The sequence below is a fragment of the Pelecanus crispus genome, chromosome 7, assembly GCF_030463565.1.
Source record: "Pelecanus crispus isolate bPelCri1 chromosome 7, bPelCri1.pri, whole genome shotgun sequence".
In the NCBI taxonomy this organism is placed as follows: Eukaryota; Metazoa; Chordata; class Aves; order Pelecaniformes; family Pelecanidae; genus Pelecanus; species Pelecanus crispus.
This window is the reverse complement of record NC_134649.1, coordinates 25,962,765-25,974,903: the sequence shown is the minus strand read 5'-3', so window position 1 is coordinate 25,974,903 and position 12,139 is coordinate 25,962,765. Positions and strand designations below refer to the sequence as shown.

At 44.5% G+C, this 12,139-nt stretch overlaps 1 non-coding gene across 1 annotated transcript; it reads right to left on the bottom strand.

The window, feature by feature from the left end:
• Positions 1-1,846: 1,846 nt before the first annotated feature.
• On the bottom strand, positions 1,847-1,919 carry TRNAT-CGU (transfer RNA threonine (anticodon CGU)). Its single transcript has one exon. It is a non-coding gene; the product is annotated as a tRNA-Thr (tRNA).
• Between the last annotated feature and the right edge of the window lie 10,220 nt (positions 1,920-12,139).

Here is a 12,139-nt window from a genome sequence, read left to right as displayed (position 1 = left end):
AAAGTCATGTTTCTGGCGCACTTGTACTAGATAGTGCTTCTCTGATAAAATATCCAAAGTGCCAGTAGCTGAATTGTTGGTGCCTACATCCTCTGAAGCACAGATCATGACTGCAAGCTCTACTTAGGGTTTTGACCACCTCAGAAATTGCAAATGTCCAGCAATTTCATCCACTCCAAAGGTGACAGGACAAAAAGCTGTTGCGGGTATTCAGCTTCCCTTGGCATGCATTTCACAACCCCACAAACACTGGAGATCTGTGCTTGCCTTGTGTCTTAACGATCCTAACACTCTCTGTCACAGTCTCAGTCTCCCTTCTGCCATCGTGGGAGCTTTGCAATTTGAGAGCTGGGCTCTGCCAAGAGTAAGAAAGAGTTTTGGGAGTGCTAGGAGGCAAGGGAAGCAAAAAGCCACAGTGTTGTGGAGCTGTGAAAGTGCTTCTAGGGGAACGTGAGGACCAGCAACATCATTCTGTACTGGCACCTTTGGTGTGGGAGATATCATTGGACATTTGAAATTTCAGACCTAGAATCTGTCGACAGAGAGAATAGTAGCAAAGTTATTCGGCTAGGGAAGAGCAAAACCCACGTTTTTTGGTACTGTGAAAGCATTGCCCAGGAAAGGGGAGGACCAGCAACAGAGAGCTGTTCTTACACATGTGTTCTGGGAGAAATCACTGGAAGTTTTCCATTTCAAATCTGGGGTCTGCTAGCAGTGAGAGCGACGAAGTTAGTAGCCTTGAGAGGGAAGGCAATCACTAAGACAGCATTTGTGGTACTGTGAAAGCGCAGCCAATGCACGGGGAGGATGAGAAACATCTTTACGTGTTAAAACTATTAATGCAGGAGAAAATGCTGGACATTAGCATTTTCAGAGCTGGGCAGTGTCAATCATGTTAGTGACACAGAGTATTCGCACTCTTAGGAAGCCAAGCAAACAAGGAGAGACAGTATGTTTTTGGCTGCGAATGTGCTAGCGAGGGCAGGTGAAGACCAGCAAGAGCACTAAGACCTTTAGAGCTCTAGTCTGGGAGAAATCACTTGGCGTTTGCACTTTGGGAGGTGGTCTGTGCCGAGAGTGACAGTGAGCTTGAGAATGTGTATGGGGAGTTTTGGGAGACAGGGCAAGGGCAGATCCCCAGAGTCTGTTTGGCTGTGAAAGCGCTGTCAAGGGAAGGGGAAGAGCAGCAAGAGCACAAAGCCCTTAGAGCCTTGGTGCAGGAGAAATGGCTGGACGATTGCAGTTTGAGAGGTGGTCTGTGCCGAGAGTGAGAGTGAGCTTGAGAATGGTTATTGGGAGTGGTGGGAGGCAAGGCGAGGGCAGATCTTGAGTGTGCATTTGACTGTGAAAACACTGGCAAGGGAAGGCGAGGATGAGGAAGAGCACTAGCCTTCAGACCTATGGTGTGGGAGAAATGGCTGGATGTTTGCACTTTGGGAGCTGGTCTGTGCCAAAAGTGAGATCACGTGACCTTGGGGAAATGAGTTCAGAGTGCTGGAAGGCAAGGCAAGTGCAGTTCACCATAGTGCGTGACGCTGACAAAGCGCTGGCAAGGGATGAGAAGGAAGAAGAGCTTTCCGTCCTGCCACCACAGTGAGATAGAGTGTGGGGACTGTCAGGAAATAAGCAAGCATGGAGGGCCACTGTGTGTTTGGCTGTGAAACTTAGTCTGAGGAAAGGATGCGTTAGTTGCTTGGTTGGGTGAATGACTCTGAGGAAGAGGAATAAGTGGCTGCTGCAGCCCAAGTCCCAGTTGAGCATGCACTCAATCCCCCCCCAGAGCACGCAGGCAGAGAACAGCCATACTGACACCCAGGGAGGCAGCAACACCCAGATACTTGTGCTCAGGCCCTGGTGAGGCTTGAACTCACGACCCCTGGTTTACGAGACCAGTGCTCTAACCACTGAGCTACAGGACCCACAACACTCTAATTTCCTGAAACAGGTACAAATTTTGTCCATTCCTTTCCTGTTTAATCTACCCAGTGCTTCCACTGAGCCTGAAGGTGAAAATGGTTCCTCTGTGATTGTAGGAAGACAGTGAGAGAGTTTCCAGAACAAAAGCACTACAGTAGTGGATCCTGTGCACAGGGAATGCAGACACGATTCCCTCCATCACTGCAGGAAACACTGACTTCCAAGGGGTCCCAAGCTGAAACCAGACATCTGGTGCAGAGAGGTAAAGGCCCAGTGGCTGGAAGGGATGGGACCATCTGAGAGGGCCTGCCAGCAGGAAGGCTCCAGGTTACAGTCCCAGACAGTGTCACTACACACCCCTGCCACAATCACCAGGGAATGTATCATAGAATCATAGAATGCTTTGGGTTGGAAGGGACCTTTAGACACCATCTAGCCCAACCCCCCCACCTGCAGTGAGCAGGGACATCTTTAACTAGATCAGGTTGCTCAGAGCCCCATGCAACCTGACCTTGAATGTTTCTAGGGATGGGGCCTCCACTACCTCTCTGGGCAACCTGTTCCAGTGCTTGACCACCCTCACTGTAAAAAATTTCTTCTTTGTAAAAAATTTCTTATTGTAAAAAATGTGGTCTAGATCATCTTCTTTTGTCTCTTCTCCCCAGGCCTCAGGCATTTTCAGCCCAATAAACCTTTCCAGTTCTTCCATGACTAGAAGAGGTTCCCTCCCCCTTCCCAGAAGTTTGGGCCATCAGTAATACAGCAACAATCCTGACACTGGGAATGGCACCCCAAGAACTGGCAACACTGAATTTCCCTGTCATCTCTGTGTGCCTGCCCAGGTCTATGTCCTTCCTCTGGTGCTCTGACCACTTCCCAGTCCTGATGTCTTAGAGCAAGATTCGCCTCAGGGTCAGAAACTTCCCTGAAATCATCATAGCCATCTGCTGAGTCGCAACTCTGCAAGTTGGAAGCTGGAAAAGCTGATTGGCTAATAGGGGTTGAGAACCAGATATGCAGTCATCCCCCATTGTAACAAAAGTGCATATACATTCCTCTTTAAATCTGAACAGTTAATGATATGATGAGCTCAAGTTCTGCTGTTTTGTTTTCCCCCATTTCTATCTGACCCACGGCATCCAGGCAGCAGGGGTGAACTAAGCCTTTTATCACCCACAAGGGATGTCTCAGAAATGAAAACAGAAAAGTGGGCAGGGAAAATGAAAACTGTAAGAAGCTGGGGAAAACTGATAGAAAATATATGCCTTACTGGGAAAATATTAAAAGCTCACTTTTGGAGGGGTAACTTGAATGACTGGATTAGTGATTAAGTGTACTGGAGACAGAATTGTGGAAGAACTGAATCTTAATTTTAGGAGCTTGGCATAAACAGCAGGCAAGAAGCATGTTGAAGGCTAACTCTGAAACTTAGCTAACATTGTATCAGGCAAAGATGTTTTTGTAAGCTGACAAGTAAAGGACACTTAATCATCCCTAATCAGAAGAACAAACATTTAGTATCCTTTAACCAAAGACATCCCAGAGCAACTAGACCTTGAGGAAGTACTGAGAAACTGATAAAAAGGAACATCCTACCCCAGAAGGTGCTGGAAAAACTGGATGATTTCTGAAAAACAGCAATTGGGGGAAAGGTAATTCCGGCAGGGGAATAGATACCGGAGCTACGCTTTCTGTAATTACAAGTTGTAAGGGGCCTTTAAGTAAAACTTATATGCCAATTATTGGAGCCACGGGAAAGCGAGCTTTAAAGCCCTTTTTGAAACCAATGGAATGTACAGTCAGGAATACAACTTTGACTCATAAATTTCTATATATGCCAGAATGCCCCCTTTCTTTCCTGGGGTGAGACATGTTGTGTAAAATAAGAGCACAGTTAAGTTTCTCTGAATATTCTATTCAGTTGCATCTACCAAAAGAAACAGCTTGGAAGGCTCAATTGTGTTTATTGACTAAGAAGGTGTCAGAAAACATGGAAATTCCAGAAGAGATCCTGGATGCTGTGATACCCCTGGTCTGTGCCACTGAGAAACCTGGACGAGCCAAGAATACTGCACCAGTAAAACGTGAACTGAAACTGAGAACACAACTGGTAAGAAAGAAAAAATATCCTATTAAAACAGAAGCCAGATTTGGGCTGGAACCTGTAATAAATAGATTTATTCAGTATGGGCTATTGCAAGAATGTCAGTCTGAATATAATACTCCAATCCTACCTGTAAAGAAACCCCATACCCAGGAGTACTGATTGGTACAGCATCTAAGGGAAATAAATCGAATAGTTGTTGATGTGCAACCAGTTGTTCCAAATCCTTATACTCTTTGTCTTCAATACCTGAGAATAATACTAATTTTTCAGTATTGGATTTAAAGGGTGCCTTCTTCTGTATACCACTGGAGAAGGAAAGCCAGAAGGTGTTTGCCTTTGAGTGGGAAAGCCCAACTACTGGCAGGAAAGTACAGCTCTGTTGGACTGTACTTCCTCAAGGCTTCAAGAACAGCCCAACCCTTTTTGGTAATGTACTTGCAAAAGAATTAGAAGATTAGCAAGGTAAGAATTCTTCCATTACCTTACTGCAATATGCAGATGACATCTTATTAGGAGCTGAGACTAAACAAGAATGTGTGAAAGCTACTATTATCCTGCTCAACTTTTTGGCACTGGTTGGGTACAGAGTATCTAAAGAGAAGGCCCGGATAATGTGAAATACTGTAACCTACTTAGGTTTTGAGACACCCCAGGGGGAGAGGAAGTTGGGAACAGAAAGGAAAGAGGCTATTTGTTGAATAGCGCCCCCAGCCCCCCTCCCCCCCCACTCCCGCCCCGATCTAAGAAAGAACTGCAAGGATTTTGGGGAATGGCTGGATGGTGCAGACTCTGGATACCAAATTTCAGTTTGATTGCTAAGCCGTTATATGAGGCTATTAAAGGACCTTGAGAAATTCTAGAATGGACAACAGAATGCCGAAAAGGATTTGACTCTATCAAAACCCTGCTTTGGGTTTGCCAAATTTAACCAAGCATTTTACAAACAAAAATAATTAAAGGAAATTTAAAGGCATGATGAAACAGCTGAATGAGTTGTGGAAAGGGGATCACTAATTGGAGAATTGATCCCATCAAGAAAAATTCAATGGGAACCTCCAAATTATTCTAAGAAGGAGGATCAGTTTGCCAAGTATTTAAAGTATACCAAGTCAAAGGAAGGATGGTGGATAACCAAAGGTGGGCAAGTATTGATTACTACCCCAATTGTAAGAGAAACATTGAAGAAGACTTGTAGTGAATCCCATATGGGAGCAGATGCTCTGGTCACAAGTATCAAAAGATATGCTGTAGGACCAAAAATGCAAACTTTTGCAAACTTTATAATTCCTGTATTTGGAGTACCTGAAGGTACGTCAGAGATTAAGGAGGGGGAGGAGGTGTTCCAGGTGCTGGAGAAGAGATTCTCCTGTAGCCCGTGGAGGACTCCATGACGGAGCATGTGGATGTTTCCTGAAAAAGCTGTGGCCTGTAGAGAGCCCACGTTAGAGCAGGTCTCTCGATAGGAGTTGTGGACCACAGAAAGGACCCATGCTGGAGCTGGGGAAAAGTGTGAGGAGGAAGAGCAGCTGAGAGGAGCTGTTATGGACTCACCCCAGCTCCCCAGTCTGTACTGTAACTCCTGCCCCATTCCATCTCCCTCCTGAACCATTTTGAGGCTCGGGGAGAGGTAGAGGAGTTGGGAATGAAGGAGTGAAGTTGAGTCTGGGAAAAAGGGAGGAATAGGTGCAAGTTTTGTCTTAATTTTGTCTTTGTTTCATACCACTGAACTCTATTTTAATTGGAAATGAATTAAATCAGTTTTTCCCAAATCAAGTCTGTTCTGCCCATGATGGTAATTGGTAAATGATCTCCCTGTCTTTATCTTGACCAACAAGCATTTTCATCTTATTTTCTCACCCTGTCCTGTTGAGGGCGGGGTGTGAGGGAGTGGCTGGGTGTCTGGCAGCTAGCCAGGGTCAACCCACCACAAGGGCTGAGGACTTTCTTTTGGTTATGTTTTTTCCACATAAACAAGGTTCTGGAGGAAAGACAAGTCCCATTATTCCTCCCATAGAGAACCCTCCAGACAGGCATTGATCATTTGGTCACTCTAAGAGCAATGGTGCTCCCAAGTGCCCCAAACCAGCAGATGCAGGGTTGTCCTAATTTCCCCTTTTCTGACGGAGAAGGCATGTGGGAAGAGGCTATCTGGAGATTGCAGAAACCTATTCAGCTGTTACAGCCCTTCTTGATACACTGCTTCCTGCATGGTGGGACAGCTGGCTGGTTTTCCTCTCCTGTATTGACTGGTAAGTTAAGATGTTAAGGTTTGCTGAGATCAAGGCCCAGTGAAGCTGACCTAACCTGATTGTTGTGACTGATTTTTCGGAGCTGCTAGACTACATGAATTACCTCTGTTAGTCATGTCCCATTTTTCTCTCCCTGCACCTTGCTCTTCTTACTGTGCTTTGTGCTGCTCGTAACTCTGTTAGCTTTTCCTCCTCGCCAAGTTTCCCACTCTTCCCCACCCTTTAGCCATGTCATGATCCTCTCCATACTCTGCTCCTGGCTTCCCTCCAGCTTTGTACACAGGTTTTGCTTTTTCACCTTTTAGAAGAGTGGACAACTGCCAGGAGCTCAGCACTTTCACTCAGCTTACAGAAGACTATTCAAGAACTTCTCCGTCCTCACACACTTTGTAGGTGGCTCCTACACAACATTGATCACCATTTTTCCTTCCTCTTCAGCTTCTTTCTGGGTGCTGATTTCTTTATTTGGGGTGATGCCTCCAACATAATCTTTTGGCACAGCTAGTTGGCCCAAACTTCTCAACACTCTAATGGGTACAAATGTTCTCTGCATGCCATGCATCTGCATTTCTTGTTTTAGGAATGCTTCTCAAATGTAAGCACAGCACACAAAGCAATAGCATGGCAGAAAAAGAAAAACTTCCAATTCATGTGGAAATGGTTTAATCCCTCCACTATCTCTCATAGTCCTGTTCTGGTCAACTTTTCTGTGGGCATCCAGGGACCTACGTGACATCCTACATAATTTTCTTGAGAAAGTCCAGATGGTCCACAGAAGGGGGAAAAGGTCTTTCTAGCTCAGCCAAAGGAACTATCCTCGGGAACTGCCCTGTCTTTGATCACTGGACAATAGTCTGAGATTAACACTGACTACAGGAAGGAATGATGTCACAGTGCAAAAGGAACTATATTTGAATTCAGTAATAGAGGTACAAACATCATCCTTGACAAATATATAGTCAAAATGTAGACAGAAATGATGCTCTTGAGAACTGTGAAATCAGATAAACCTACAGAAAGCGCCATGAGTATACAAATCCTTATAAAGGAGACATGGAAAGTGAAGAAATATCTCTCAGCATCTTACACAAGTCCACTGAACCCCAAATCACTGGAGTATGAAAGAAGGAAGTTCCTGGACTCATGCATATCCTCATGCTTGCTGCAAGCATCTCTGTCCCATTTCCTTCTGCACTCTGATTCCTTCCCTGCTCAGATATGATTGTGGAGGGGGATCCATTTGAACTGCACTTGGATAAAATTCAGATCCTATTGTCCTGAGGATGATTTGCCCTGAGACTGTGTGGCCAGTCAAAGCCCCACATGCTCAGCACTCTTACTGGCATTAAAGGGGGATCCTCAAAATGGAACAAACATTTATTTGGTCCCTTCTTAACTTTTAATGCATGTGCTACACTAATGTCAGAGTCATTAAGCCTGACACCTCGGCTGGAAGAAGTCCTTTTTAAAAGATGTACCCTATTTTCAGGCTGGGTTTGATCTTTTTTATGTGAGCCAGCTCCCAATGAGTTTCTTCACTGAGTCCATGTTTGTTGAGCCTTTGGAGAGAAGAAGGGAAGACGAATCTAAAACCTACCTTAAGTATTTCCAGTTGTCTAAAACTGCAGAGTCCTGAACAACAGACAACCATGTCATACTGTCCCCAAAACACTCCTCTCCCAACTGGCCACGATACCCATAACTTCTGTGTTAAAAAAGGCTGAAACCCTGAAACCTGTCACCTTTGGCATATTTCTCTCCCCGCCCCCCCACACCCCCCCACCCCGAATCCAGACAGGGCCAGCCACAGACACCAACACTCAGAAAGCAGTGCCTTTACCAGCACCCACATAAACACCAGTAGCAAACACATAAACATGAATAACACTGTAGGCCTAATCCTTCTCCTGAACAGGAGCCATTAACCAGATATCCTCACGAACCACTTATCCTTACCTTTCATATATTTTTAAACCTACTTTCCCTGCTCCTTGCCTGCTGCTCTCACTGTCCTCAGTTTGTCAGAGGGAGGCAGTGGGAAGAGAAAGGCCAGAAACAGTTTGAGCCTTTCCACCCACCTAAAGCCCCTTGCACAAAAAAAAAAAAAAAAAAAAAATTATGCATTAATGACTCATACAATGCTCCACCAAGATAAACTGAGTAAGTAGAGCTGAGTGGGCTGTACCTCAGGGGGGAAAAAAGTGAGGTTTCTGCTATAATCACCTTCTCAGCCACAAAGCACAGTGCAAGGCTGTGTCTTTTTGAAGAAACGATCTAGGTAGCTCTAGGAATGATCCTTGACCCATTAATTCTTGCCTACAAATGGCTCTCTTCAGCATGAGAGATGACTTTGTACAGCATTCTTTCCACTGCAAGGAGACACAAACCACCAAAGTTCACAGTAAGTCCTCCATGGTTTTAAGAAATTAATTCCTTTCTCCTTGGAGGCAGGAAGTAAAAGACCTTTCTGTCTCCAGTCTCAGGTCTTATTCCATGCATAAGCAAAGATCTAATTCTAAATAGTTCATATCCTTACATTAACAAGGATCTTAAGAGGTGGTTGATGTTGAGTTCTAGGAATGTGATGTAGCTGTCTGGGGAGGGGGGTGACAAAGCCAGTAAAATATTTCTGGACTGGAGCAGGTGTCAATTACACCTGCCAGTGCAGTACTCTATCCTACAGAGTCATAGAGTCATATAGGAGGGATGGGACCTCTGATGGTCATCTAATCTAACCCCATGCTCCAAGCAGGACCAAATTAAAGGGGGATTTCTAAGGGCCATGTGCTTTCTGTATTTGAGAATTTCCAAGAATTGAGATGTCACAATCTCTCTGGATCCCTGTTACAGTCTTTTATCACCTTCATGATACCAGTAAGTAAATAAATATCCTTGCATCTAAATGGAAATTCCCTTCTTGCAACCTATGGTCATTGCACCTTATAACCTTGTATTATATTAGTGCAGTGGTAAGATCCACCTTCACCTTTTTTTTCTTCAGACTGAACATACCAAGTTCTCACACATATGCCATATGCTCCAGCACCCTGAAAATCTCATTGGCTTCTTCTGGACGTTCTCCAGTGTGTCAATGTCTTTCTGGTCCTGTAGAGCCCAGACTGGACACAATACTCAAAATGAGATCTCACAATTGCTGAACAAAGGGAAAGAATCATTTTCCTTTAGCTGCTAGCCACATTCCTACTAATACACCCCAGTATGTGCCTGGCTTTCTTTGCTGCTAGGGCACACTGTTGATTCCTCTTAACTTGTTAAGAGGAATGGCCCCCTCATATCCTTTTCTGCAGAGTTCCTCTCTAGCCAGGCAGCCCTCAGCCAGTCCCAGTGTATGGGGTTTTTGTTTGGGGTTTTTGTTGTTGTTGTTGGTTTTGGGGTTGGTTTTTTTTTTTTCATTTGTTTTAGTTTCAAGGGAAGAACTTTGAACTTGACTGAGCTTCCTGAGCTTCTTGTCTGCTCAGGCTTCTAGCTTGAAGAGATGTCTCTGAACAGCAACCCTACATTGCAGTGTGTTGACTGCTTCCTAATCTGATACTATTCATGTTAGTGCTGCGGGCAAGTACCTGTTGAATAGGCCCTGGCCAGACATTTATCTAACTGAACAGGATGAGCTACTAGATATGACAACAGAAATTTCAGACATGATAGATAACAGTGTGAGAAGTTGGAAAAATATACATTCATGACTCAGATGGCTGGATTTCATATATGGTTAAACGATAGTCATGTCAGAAATAGCTGAACTTCACAGAAAACTGGAGAGGAACTTTGGGGACCTTTTGGGCAGCAGAGTCTTACAAAGCCAACAGCATTTAAGTGCCCATATCAGTGATAACATTTAAGGCTGAAAATGCATGAGTGTCAGAAATACTGAATTTGGAGATGCTTGTGGCAAAACAGAGACTGATGGGACAAAGTAATTAGGAATTGCAAGTTGAATGGGAAAAGGAAAGAGAGGGAAAATGGCAATGGAAGGGTGGGTGAAGAATGGGAAAAACATTAATAAGATGTGTAAGTCATATGACTGGTGCTGTCTGGAGGGGCCTTTTGCTCCGCCCTGCACTTGATTGGAATAGCCTAAATCACAAAAATAAACAAAGCCTGTTGTTCAGGTGATACCACAAGCATCAGAAAGACCAGAGAAGAATGGGGGTGCTAAAGATGGGAGACTGAGGGGTGCTTTACATGACCATCAAGGAACACTCAGGACAGACAAATTGAGCATTTTGAAGTAGTATGTAGCTCAGACATGAGAGCACCTGCATCCTGCCAATCACTTCCTAACAATCCTGACACTTGCTGAGAACACATTCTATTCCATCATCAAACTGTTTAAAAAGACTTTAAACAGTATTGACTCCAGTACTGATCCCTGAGGGATGCCACCTTCAGTCTTCTGTTAGTGGGATTTCATATTGCTTATCAATAATCTTTAAGCCTAGCCAGTTTTCTGTACATTTTATTATCCACTTACCGAGCTCTATCTCAGCAATTTTGCTACAATAATATTTTGGAAGACGGTTCCAAAGGCCTTGCTAAAATCAAGGCAAACATCCACTGCTCTCCCCTTGTTCACTGAGCCAGTCACTACATTATACAAGGGAATGAGGTTGGTCACATGAGATTTCCTGTCAGTCAATCCATGCTGACCATTCCTAAACACCTTCTTCCTCATGCTCTGGGACATGGTTTTCAGGCTGATTTGCTCCATAGCCTTCCTAGGGACTGAGGTGAGGCTGACTGGTCTTCAGTTTTCTAAACTCTCCTTAGGATCATAGGATTATAGAATAATTCATGTTGGAAGGAACCTCAGAAATTCATCTAATTCAAATTCCTTCTCAAAGCAGAGAAAACTATGAGGTCAGATGAGGTTGCTCAGTCACAGCTTGAAACCCTTCAAGGACAGGGATTTCACAAATTCTGTGGATGAACTGTTCCAATGTTTGACAGTCCTCAACTGTGGGAAAGTTTTTTCTTCATATGTAGTCTAAACTTGTCTTGTTTCAACCTATCATCATTATCTCTCATTTTCCCATCAGGCACCACTATGAAGAGCCTAGCTTCATCCAGTCAATAACCTCCTGCTACTAGGAGGCGACCTAGAATGCTACCAGGTCCTCACAAAGTCTTCTCCAGGCTGGACAAGCCCAGTTGCCTCAGCCTCTCCTCATAGGAGAGCTGGCTGCTTGAGCTCCCTGACCATCTTTGTGGCCTTCCAATGAACCCACTTCAGTTTGTCAAGGTCTTTCTTGTACTGGGGTGCCCAAAGCTGGACACAGTATTCTAGATGCACTTTGAGCACTGAGTAAAAGTGGACAAACATTTTACTCAATCTCCTTCCTTTGCTCTTTTTAAATATGGTGCACTATGCTGTTAGCTGCTTTTGTGGCATAGGCACACTCTGACTTCTGTTCAGCTTGTATGTTACCAAGACTCCAAGGTCATTTTCAGCAGGGCTTCTTGTCCTTCCTTGAGTCTACTAAGACTCCCAGATCCTTCAACAGAACCACATTCTATTTCTTGAAGATGGGTGTGATGGTTCTTTTTCTCCAGTCGCCAGGAACATCCCATGATCACCACGTCCTTTCCAAGATGATAGTGTGATCTCACAGCAACATTAGCCAGCCAGCTCAGTACCCTCAGATGCATTACATGTGGTTCCATGGTCCCGTATGATCAAATGGTTAAAGTGCTGCCTAACTGTATCTTCTTCTATTGTGGGAAATATCACATTTCCACACACCTTGCCAGCATACCCAGGGGTCTGGGAGACTGGATGATAGATCTCACCAGTGAAAAATCAAGGCTATGCAAGGTACTGAGTACCTTGGCCTTTGTCACTAGATTC